This window comes from Austrofundulus limnaeus, unplaced genomic scaffold (genome assembly GCF_001266775.1).
Source record: "Austrofundulus limnaeus strain Quisiro unplaced genomic scaffold, Austrofundulus_limnaeus-1.0 Scaffold345, whole genome shotgun sequence".
Taxonomy (NCBI): domain Eukaryota; kingdom Metazoa; phylum Chordata; class Actinopteri; order Cyprinodontiformes; family Rivulidae; genus Austrofundulus; species Austrofundulus limnaeus.
In genome coordinates this window covers 289,318-300,771 of record NW_013952747.1, presented here as the reverse complement: position 1 = coordinate 300,771, position 11,454 = coordinate 289,318, and the positions used below count along the sequence as shown (strand labels likewise).

General features: G+C 38.6%; 1 long non-coding RNA gene across 2 annotated transcripts in view; it reads left to right on the top strand.

Moving 5' to 3' along the window:
• The window catches only part of LOC106527867 (uncharacterized), a 102,463-nt gene that overhangs the window by 77,454 nt on the left and 13,555 nt on the right, over positions 1 to 11,454 (top strand). Inside the window, exons 2-3 of one of the 2 annotated variants that reach the window (XR_001311432.1) lie at positions 513 to 567; positions 6,343 to 6,453. This is a non-coding gene — a long non-coding RNA (uncharacterized LOC106527867). The remainder of the gene's footprint in view (positions 1 to 512; positions 568 to 6,342; positions 6,454 to 11,454) is intronic. The other variant, XR_001311433.1, reaches the window with a different exon arrangement.

Genomic DNA, 11,454 nt, shown 5'->3' with positions numbered 1-11,454 from the left:
CACACACACACACACACACACACACACACACACACGGATTGCTGGTAATATCTAGAGAAATTGAGTGCATCCATGCATTGCAGCTCCCAAAACCTTAAAGGTGCAGCACATGTTTGACACATGGCACCTTTAGCAGAACAAATACCACCGTAGCAAAGCAATTTGTAGCCTGACGCATGCTGGCATTCTCTGTCTTGTTTTATTCAGCGCAGGATCTCTTCAGCTGATCCAACTGCAACACATCTCAGTCACGTCTCACTTCAGCAGAATAAAAAGGTTGGAGTTGGAGAAAGTCACCCGTCAAATTGTTTGCATGGGGGACAAATTAATGGGGAAATAAGGCTCAGCAAAGGAAAATAGGCTTCGATCGGTGCACTAACTTTGATGCTGTCTCTGTGTTGACTCACTGTTATGACCACACCTGGCCACAGATGATGTGCTCGGACACATTCAGTGTGTTCTAACAGAGAAAAAAGCGACAATCTTCATCCCTTGCTTGTTTGTACCTACAGGCTTTATCGGTGACCCTCCAGGTTATCCTCCTGTGATCCATCCTGCATTTAGCAGGTAATTGGTTAAGTTGTCGTGGCAGCTTGGGTAAGCATCCTATCAGATCTATAATCATCACTGGGGTGCAGATACCTGTTTGGCTTTCTGGTGTTGCCGTTTCATTAGAGGCTGGGGAAACAAAGGCTCATTTTCAAAAATAATTCTTTTTTCACTGAAATGTATTAAAACGTTTAATCTAGATTTAGATATGACTGTGTGTGGTTGTAATTATGTCTCAGTGGGAACTGTGGCCCTGAAGGGAAGCAAAGTCCCCAAGGTCAGAGCACAATAACTGCCTTGGCATGCATTCTCCCTGCTTTTTTCAGCATCACAGAGAAATTTGTTTCTATAGCAGCTGATTTTATTATAGGCAATCTAATTGTGAAACTATTGTTTCCATTGGTCCTGTAAAGTCTTATAGCTTTTCAAACAAAAAGACAACTTGTATAACCTGCATAACCAAGCATCTAAACATAAAAAAGCAAATTCAGTCTTTTTAAAATGGTTTCATTAAATCAACACATTAAGGAAAGTGTATTCTATGCACAGAAACTGCATAATCATTATAAAAAAAGTCATGATGTCAGATCCAGGACAGACGACAATGAAATATTATCATCTTAGAAAAACCACGAGAAAATACACACATTTTCTTGCAATTTTCCTGCATTTTTGAGTTCCCCCCTAAACTCCAAAAGACAACCCATTGAAATACCACCTTAAGTGCCACTCTTTCTCTAAACCGCTCCCCAGTTTACATCCTCTGGAGGCCAGCTTTGCTATTATTCCAGAACTGTAAGAAGAGGGGAAAAAAGACAGACAGAAAGAGAGACTAAGCTAGTGTTACAGAAAGACAAAAAGAAAAATAACTGGTTGCACTGAAACAGTTCCATTTCTGAGGCACGGTCTCATGGATGCCTGTTGCAGAACAGGCAGCCATCAACAGTCCACATGCCCCAGATCCGACTATTCAAAGAGCTGAGCTGCATCCCACACTCTCAACCCCTAAAGGTAGTCTGCACCACTTTTTTTAATGAACTTGTGTGGGTTTAACAATGTGCACAAAGGGGTTTAATATCCCAGCATTCCCTCTGGACATTGTGATTCACTAACAGCAACAGTTCACATTGTGCTTGCTCAAAATTCAAGCTACAAGCTGAGATTTGTCTGTTTCTCACTTATATAATACTCATGAAAAGCATTAGGACAACATAAATGTGAAGCATTTCAACTCTGCCACACTTCAAGAAAGAAAACTGGCCTAAAATCCAAAGTTAGGAGCTAAGTGGGACCAACAAACATTATTTTTACACTGTCTTTATTTAAATCAAATTACTTGGCTTTTATGTCATGATGACAGACGCAGCATTTTGCTTCTCACTGTAGCTAGTGTAATGTTTGTTTACAATGCAGAAACCATTTGGAGAGCAAAGAGCATCTGTGGTTTTAAAGAGCACATTCATGAGAGAGAAGATGGCAAACACTGCATCTCATGGTCAGCCTGGAACGGGCTCATTCCATCAATTGGACACAGATCAAGAATGTGAAAGTCTGTAAAATATGAGTCAAAATTAATTGGTTTTCTTTTCCATTTCTTGAAGAAAAAAGGCAAATAAGTGGCTGCTGAGGAACATGTGTGTGTCTGTGTGTGGAGGAGGTGGGCATCCAAGGGCTTCGTTATTTTCGACTTAGTGTCATGAGGGACGTATGGCATAAAGAGAGCAATAATGTGCCTGGTAAAAAAAAATTGCACTACTGAAAAGATAGGAACAACAGAATAAAAGCCCCATTGTTTCAGATTGCAATCTAAAACCTGCAAAGCTTCAGGCACAACCAATGGGACATCTATCATGATTAAATAGTGACAAAAAAGATCTCATAAACTAAGTCAAGCATTCTGACTGAGTTTATAAGGTCTGTTTTTTTTGTGTACATATAATACGCTACAAATCAGTCATAGCAAAATGTCTTTACCAAACTTCTGGCTACAACAGTAACATAACTCTGACATTAATCAGAGAAGAAGCTAAATGTTTGTTGCTTATCTGAACCACTGATAACATGTCCCTGATGATAAGCATACAAAACAAATTTTCCTCACCAAAATGAAACAACTGCTTTCTGCCAATATCAATAAAACAGTGTGCACCGGTCCGAACAGGAGCCACTGAAGTATGCTTCCTGACAATTCAATTATAGAAGAATTACCATTCCATGTTGTACACATAAGAGAACAGGTTATTATACATTTGTTTTAAGGTTGCGTTTGAGATTTTATTTCATTTTCGACCAATGTTACACCGAGTGTAATTTTGGAGAAATGAGAAAAAGGGGAGCGTTGATACAGAAGCAATCTAAGAGGAAGAATAACACAAAGAAAGTTTGTTTATTTTATTGCACCGCAGAGCTGCTGAAGTGTCAAATTATACATGAAATTGATTTTAATAACAATATTATAGTGGAGTTGTGCAGTTTAAAATGGTTCCTGAGGAAAATGTCTTATGTTGAGTCTCCAAAATATTGACGAACACAAGAATGGTTTCAGCTCAGTCACTTTAACAGGTTATGAGGTAAGATGTGATATGGTAGTAGTGGAGAGTCATTTGCATCACATACTCTGAGGATGAATTTATGAATAACCCGTGACATTACATGACATTTTTTCAGAGTTGATCTGGGTCTAAAATTCTGACAAACAAGACGGCAGAAAAAATGGCTCGCCTTTAATTCTAAAATAGTTTTTAATGTGTACTAAAAATGTTTAAATGTTCTTTTTTATCAAGAAAAACAAAAGTAGTAAATTAAATGTGCTGTTAGATGCATGTGAAACAGCTCAAGTTAAAGAACTTTAACAAAATTTAAAAAAAGAACTTTAACAGACTCCACTGACTCATTTAAGAAACATCTAAATAAAATTTTATTCAGACTTGCTTTTAGTTAAGTTTTCTTTTCTTTTCCTTTAAATTGTTCTTGTTCTCTGCTTTTATTGATTTTAGTTATTTGATCTTTGTGAAGCACTCTGAAGGTGCAATAGATCGAAAGTTTACTGACTTACACACTTTAAGTGCTTCTTTTGAATACAAAATTAAACTTTTAATGAATAAAAAAATCAAACAAATTCACACTTTAGTTGCAAATGAGACTGTTATGGCAATATTTTTTTAACAAATGAAATAAAATAGCTTCCAATACTGTTTGTCCAACCAGCTTTATTAATATTAAAATCCATCCATTCCCTCTTAAGATCTATGCTTTTTTGCTAGAATGTTGCCTAAAAATGCAAACTACAAGCAAGCTTTGGTTGGGTCAGTTGTCCAACTTTCAAAACCCTCTCACTAAAAGCAAAGGAACAAGCAGGTATTTTAGAAATTGGGGTTGGAGAAGAGATGCACTACTGGAGGAAGTGAAACTAAAATCTGGTTGCTTTCTGAAAGAGAGGAAAACTTTTATTGCATTCCGGCCTCAGAAAAAGAAACCCTGCAATCTAAGATAATAACAAAACATGTTTTTGAGTGAGGCTTCAAAATTGAAGTATTCCTTTTGAGAGAGTGCTGCAGAGGTTCTGTGTTCAGAGGAGCTAATTGATCAATGCTTTTTTTTCTGTCCGCAGTTACATTTCACAGAATGTGTAAAAAAAATGAACTGTGAGCGTGTGATGATATGTTGGACTGTGGGTCAGGTACGGCGGTGACAGCGAGGTTGCTGATTTCCTGTGATAGCAGGAAAATGACTGCGAAAAGGCCACGCCATCACCCAACCTGTCAGAACCAGAGTGTCATACTGGTGGATTCTAAAATGGGTTGTGAATTATATGTTGGAATATAAAGCAATTAGACGACGTGAAACTGCTGGTTGGAGCGCATGAAAAAGTCAAAAACTGGTGAAACGGGATGAGGAAAAAAAGCACAAAAAATTTAAGTGGTTGTTGATGCAAATTACATCCTAGAGCTTTAGTAAAAAACACAGTTTTAACGCTCGGTGCTGCAAACATACTGTATGCTTTTATTTTTGTTTCCTTTCTGTGGCCAATATTGAACGCTCACAAGGGCGCACCAGTTTTGGATTTATTCTGTTCTTGCTGCCATTTCTTATTAACGTCCGTCGTGATTGCTTTTGTTTCCTCACACCTCTCATAACAGCTTACAACCTCACTGTGTTTAGACTTCCAACCCCATTTGTCAGCACTTAGTCACAATGGGCCACACTTTTACCACATTAGACTGAATTTCCTGCTACTGTATTATTGCCCACAAAGGAAGGGGGCAAACTATTTTTCCATATATCTGTCTCTGTGTGTGTTTGCTGTTTGTTTATAGTTTTATAGTTTTAGCAAAATACATATCTCATAAGCTAAGACCCACGCTTGTTTCATGACAATTAGGGGCACTTGTATGTTGAATGTAAAGGATGCAGCATTCTCCGTACAGAAAGGCAGACATGCTCAAGGCTTGCTCGGGTGTCGCCCTCCTTTCCATACTGTCATGTTACAAAAGACAGAATAGTTCGAGTTGGGAGGAGCCGATGCAGGGAATGAAAGGAATGTTGTGAGAAGCAGTGTTTGATGTGCATTTACACACGAGAGTGTCTGAGGAGACAAAAGGAACAGCAGCAATTTTGGGTTTCATGTTTCATCTCCTCCTCATTTCTCATCCTGCGTCAATTACAAATGGTGCTGTCGCACGGTTCACAGTGCAGGGTGGTGGTGGGGGAGCCAAAAACTAATTATAAATGTTTATTGACTCCTTAAAAGATGCAGCTTTTACTAAAACAAGCCACGCAGAGTTGGTGTAGGCATCCAGTTGCAGCGTAATTGCAACGTAGATACATCACGGGTTTCGAGCTACGCAAAAAATGGCAAAAACTCAAAACTTTTATAGATATTAGGATCAAAATTTGTCTGGCAGCATACTCTGATTTTGAAGGTGTAACAAAAAGGGCTGAAACTTTGTCATACCTCATCTTATAATAAGAACCTTAGTTCAAAACTGTGATAATTGAAAGGCAGCAGGTGATGTACATTCTCCCTTACAGTTTCAATTACTTTTTCTAAGAGTGGCAGTGTTCAGAATCTATACAGTGCTCCTCTGAGACAAAAAGATAAAAAAAGAAGAAAAAAATATTTGTGGGATTTTATGAGATATTTCTGGTATCATTCAGCAATGTAACAGAATCAATGGAAGTCAAAAGTGGTGTTAGTGTTTCACTGAACCCATTACAGATTATTTAAAATAATATGTTTGTGATGTTTTTAGTTAAATCGTATTCAAACAGAGCTGTAATGGCATGAGAAACAAGTGTTTACGTTGCCAATGCCTGTTCAAAAATAACGTGCAAAAAGACAGAACAAAAGCGAAAGTCACGGTGGATGTTTCAATTTATTACAGGGTGTCAAATTTTATGATGGCATTTGTTTCAAGTTTGAAGTTGTTTTGTGGCTCAGAAAATAAGCTGCTGTGTTAGTTGATTTCTTCCAGCAGATATGAGAGTTTGTGGGTATTGTCCCTGTCTATAAAATGTGAGTGTGTCTGTGAGTGTGTTTGTGTGGTTTATGTGCTGAATCTGTTCCTGATGTCTTGGTACAGTTGGCAGGAGGTGAGGGAGTGCAGCTCTCTCTCCGCCTCTCGCTGGCTGTGGTTGGCTGCACACCCGCTCCTCCTCGAGCCACTGGGCCTGCTGGTGGTGGCTGTCAGGGCCCGGGTCTTGGCGGGGAGGCAACTGATGTCTACCTTACATCACTTCTCTCCTTGAGATGTCTGAACATGCATACATTTTTTTGCTTCCTGCTTTCCACAGTGCTTCGCCTCCTGCAGTGTTACAGCCAGACAGTGACCTCCCCACACAAACCCACCACCTGCTTGCTTCAGCCCTCCTGGGCCAGTCGATCTGACCAAACGCACGTAACATGTGAGTGTTATTAATTGTTCGACATTTTGCAGGCACAGGGGCATTTTAAAGTTTTGTAATTTTTTTTGTACTCTATATTATGTTTGATTTATGATGCTTCGTATGAATGAAGAGTATTTGGTGCCTGAAGCAGACTCAGTTTGAGCTTTCTCTCTGGATGACCAGAAAGTCAGGAGTTTACAACCTCAGTGGGCTTCAGAGCTTTGAATTTAGAGTGGCTGTTAAAGTATTTATTAACAGAGAATGTGTTTTTGCTTTGCACAGGCTGGAGCGTCTTTGAATTACAAGTAACACAACACTTAAGTTGTTGATCTGTGAAACTCCCGAAGGAGTTGCATCCTTCATTACTAAAAAATGTGGGGAAAGGGTTAGTGGCAAGTGCTTTGCTGGACTTCCTGTAGAGGAACCTGTGGGGCCATAGTCCTTGTATGCAGAGATCTGGGGCTTCATTTATAAAGGATTGCAAAGAATTCATGCTAAAAGTGACCGTACGGTGAAACAGGTGAAAACAGGATATGCCAAAAAAAAGTCTAATTTATAAAACCGTGCACACGCACACCTTCAAGCAATTTCCCTTTATAGATCGCAGCTGCACCACAGAGTTTGTGCACAAGGTCCCGCCTCAGGTTCTACCCTCTACACTAGGGTTTCCCAAAGTTGGGGTTGGGACCCAAATTGGGGTCCTGAAACCTCAAGGTGGGGTCCTGAAAAGATTTTCCGAATTAATTACATTTTTGCCTTAGTTGTTACAAAGGAGTGAGGTTAGTGTATTTAAAATGGATTCATGTAGTATAAATATTGTTACAATGTCCATGTTTAGTTAACCTGATACAAATGTTTATCATCCAAAAATAGTTGGGGGCACAGGTCTCTGCTACTATTTTGTGGGTCAAAAGCTGAAAAGTTTGGGAACCACTGAACTTTGGTTCCCAAAGTTGGGCTTGGGACCCAATTATGGGTCATGAAGCACCTTGGATAATCTCCAGAAATCAATTTAAAGGGTAATAAAATAATTGCTAATGTAATATTTTCCCTATAACTATTACAAAAACACACAAAAAATTATAAATAAGTATTTGTATTTGTGTACAAGCTGTTTAGGTTGTCAAAAAGCCTGTGTTTTTATGGTTATTAACGAAGTTCGTGTACTCAGACCAGTAATATTTGGGGTCACAAGTTTTTGCCATGAATATTTTTTGGGTCATAAGATAAAAAGTTTGGGAACCACTGCTCTACACGCCCGCATTCAACCATAAACAGTCAATGCAAAGTACCTCATGAAAGTTAAGGTGTATTTAAATCAGTCAGCTGATCAATGTCACCAAAAGTGACTGGCCGGCTCAGGCACGCGCTCCGTCGTGCGTCTGAAGGAGGACGGGTGCTGATGACTGCTCACATGATTGTCTGTAATTTACACAGATTTTTCCTCATTTGGCAGATATACAGACGTTTAGAGTGATCTCTTCTCCCCGAGCTTGTAAGGTGCTAAAAAAAAAAAAATAAATAAAATTAAGTAACCCAAACATTGCCCCAAACGTTTTGCCACTAGAAATAAATTCAGCGCCCTTCCCCCCGGTTTCCTCCTGCTTTGTGCTGCAGCCTGCAGCAGAGGTTGCAGATTTAATTTTTTTTTTTTGACTAATACAAATGTTTCTGAATGGTTCAAATATCATAGGTTGATCCTGAAAATAAGGTCATCAGACCATGTTGTTACTCAGGTGTTGGCATCTTAATTATCTGCTGCCTGCATACACATATTCTTGCAGGTCTTATTGCACACAGCCAAAATCCTTTCAGTAGAAATTTCAGAAACCAAGGTTTTTATTGTTTTTGTGCCTTTTACTCAAAAAAGGCACAGCCTTATTGCTGGACAGTAAACTATCTAATTCAGATTTATGCATTTGTTTTGTTTTCTACTGTCATAAAGCTGCATTTCTTTGTACGCATACATAATTACATTTTGCAGAATGTAATCAAATCACACGAAACACAAAGAATGATTTTTTAGAACATTACCAACGAAAGATCAACCTCAGTGTCAGTGTGCAAAAACAACAAACAGCTTTATTGATGTAGCAAAAACAAAACCCAAAACTCATTGCCAAAGATGTTGTCATTTACACATCAAGTCACAGAATGTCCCTTCACAAGTAAGCAACTGCTCCTGATGACTGTCGTCATGGTGATAGGCCAGTGCCAGACCTTATTTAATCATTAGAGGGATTTTAAATTATTTATTTATCTTGCTTATGTACCCTCCCTCAGTGTCAGACTCGTTTGCACTTGATCTCCTATGACCCAAACCGTGACAACAAAGAGAACGTCTGCAGGTTGACAAATCCTTCACACGTTCTTTTTGTTTTAATGACTTTACTTTAAATGTGTGAAAACTTCCAATAAGTGTTAAAGAAATGATACTTTGACCCAGTTCTAAAAGAGTTTTTAACAACTTTTCACATGAAAAAGATGGTTTCTGAATAAGACTCAAACATCTACTTTAACCTTGACCCCCAGTGAGTTGTGAAATGAGCAGGACGTTTTCTTCCTGCGCCTGCAAGCTGTGCTTTACAGTAAGGATGCAGTCCCAGCTCCTCTGAAAGAGCTGGATGTTTTTTAACCTCCCAACCCATTGCTGTGCAGGGAAGGATGCCTGGTTTCCTCTTTCTCGTTATTTGATTCTGCAATACATCTCAACTTTTCTAAAGAGGCACATTTTTATAAGTAAAAGGTGCGACCTGAATCCAACGTAGACACAATCGGGCTAACTGTCAATATTGACACAGAGAAAATCGACGTTTAGGACAGAGGTGACCAAAGTGGGGCCAGCGGGCCAAAATTGGCACACTAACCCATTTGATTTGGTCCACTAATAGTTTTCCTGGTTGTAATCTCCTGTTGTTATATTTCAGCACATGTAGATTTGAACATATTCTAAAATCACAAATACTCAGATTTTATCAATTTATGAAATGTCCCATGAGTTTTTGCTGGCCAAGCAAATGTCAAGCATTCTCCAAGTGCACGGGCTAAAAGAACAGACAAAACATGGCCCACTGCACTGGCTCCTATATCATAAAAAAATTAAAAAGACCACTTAAGAAGTATTTCCATTTCATGTATTATGTTATTACCTTTGGCTCGCAGCTTTGGATAGATTTTCATTTTGGCCCTCTTGTGGAAAAAGTTTAGGAACCCCTGGTTTAGGAGGAATCCAAAACATCAGATAATACTGTATAAAGATGTCAAATGAAACGTCTGCAGTGTGTTTATTTAAATTCTGTTGTGCAGATTGCTGTTTCACAATGAGTAAACTTCATTTCATTTTCTGCAGTTATTTAAATTTTACCTTCCCTTTTTTTGCTGGTGAAAAATAATAAAACAACATTTCTCAAATGGTTTTCAGAATGTTTATATCATTTAAATACTAAAACACTGCATTAAATATCATTTTTAGGCTAAATATTGGCCTTGATTAATAATACAACTATGGCTAGTATAGTGTTAAAGCCTAAGTATGCTTCAAATAAAATATTTTTGGGATTATCTTGCAGCTGATGAAATTTACAAAGAAAGTGAGATTCTTTCTTACTTATTATTTGCTCATGAGGCACGCACACATGTCAGAGTAACAGGGCAATAAATTAGACATCTTAACAAAAACAAAAGCAAGTGTGCACAATAATGTTTAAGAGGCACTTGTTTCATTTTTTTTTCCTACAGCATCTCTGCATGATGTAAGATCATTAAGTGGACTCAGATTAATAACCCTAAAGTAGTTTCAACACATTGTAAGCAGATCAAAACAAAACATACAGCTGCAATTAGTGCTACAATGAAGTTCTCTGACCACCAAAATGCCATTGGGCAGATCTTCGGGAAGTCTTTAACATGTAATTTTAGGAGAAAAGGAAGGAAGTGATAATCAGATGACATTTAACATGTGCTACTTGGGGGGGAGGGGGTACTATGCAAAATCAACTTTTTTGAGCTTTGTACAAAGTTATATCATTTTCTCATCAAAAGCATACCCAAAGTGTTGCTTTGATTCATTCCTTCATGTTTGATAAATCCTTGACTCTCCTGTGGTAGCCATGTGGAGCTGCCTAAATGCTTGCTGGTACAAAGCACCGCCTATATGTACCTAGCCCCTCCCTGGAACTCAGTCTGCAGCAGAGCTCTCACCTTACAGAGCACCCCTCCCATGAAGCAGTTGTGAAGATGTGCTGAAGTGGGAGTGTCCGAAACCGTCGGAGGTTCTTAAAGAGACGGGGGCCAATTTCAAGGTATTTAAATATGTTTTTGATGTGTGCCTACACAGCTGAAGGTAACATAGCTGTGTTTCTATTGACCATGAAAATGCGCAAAATAGAATTTCAAAAATAAATTTGCTCATTGGAAACACATCAATTTTGAAAAAACTTATGTTTTTCGACGAAATGGTTTTGCGCTAGGATGAGTTGGTTTTTCGGCTGTATTGAAATTGGTGTATTTCACAAAACTGCAATGGAAACACTTTTTTCGCATCACGGGAGTCACGTGATCAACAACCGGATGTTTCTACTGGCAAAAAAGACAACGAAGAAGACAACAGGAAGTAGAAGTAGTAGTAAAATCACCGAAGTTGTAAAAGAAAGTAATAAACTCACAGACAATTCCCCAAAATCGCAGCATACGTAGCCGCTCCCAAGTAAAAGGGGCTTGTCACTGGAAAGCCTCGATAATATGCTGACATCTCCTCTGATGGCTGTTGATGAGCTCTAGTGCCATGGTTGCAATATGCATGTGTTTATATCCACTGCCACCATGTTTGTAATGACTTATTGCGAGAACGAGCGTATTCACGCGTGACTTTAATAGCATTTCTTACTTAATGGAAACATCGCAATTGCAAAACTGTGTTTTTTCGACATTCATGGAATATCGACAAAGTTTTGTCCACATTTGCAACGGAAACAGCTTGATTGTTGTATAAAATTGAACTATGTGCCTGGAAAATACATA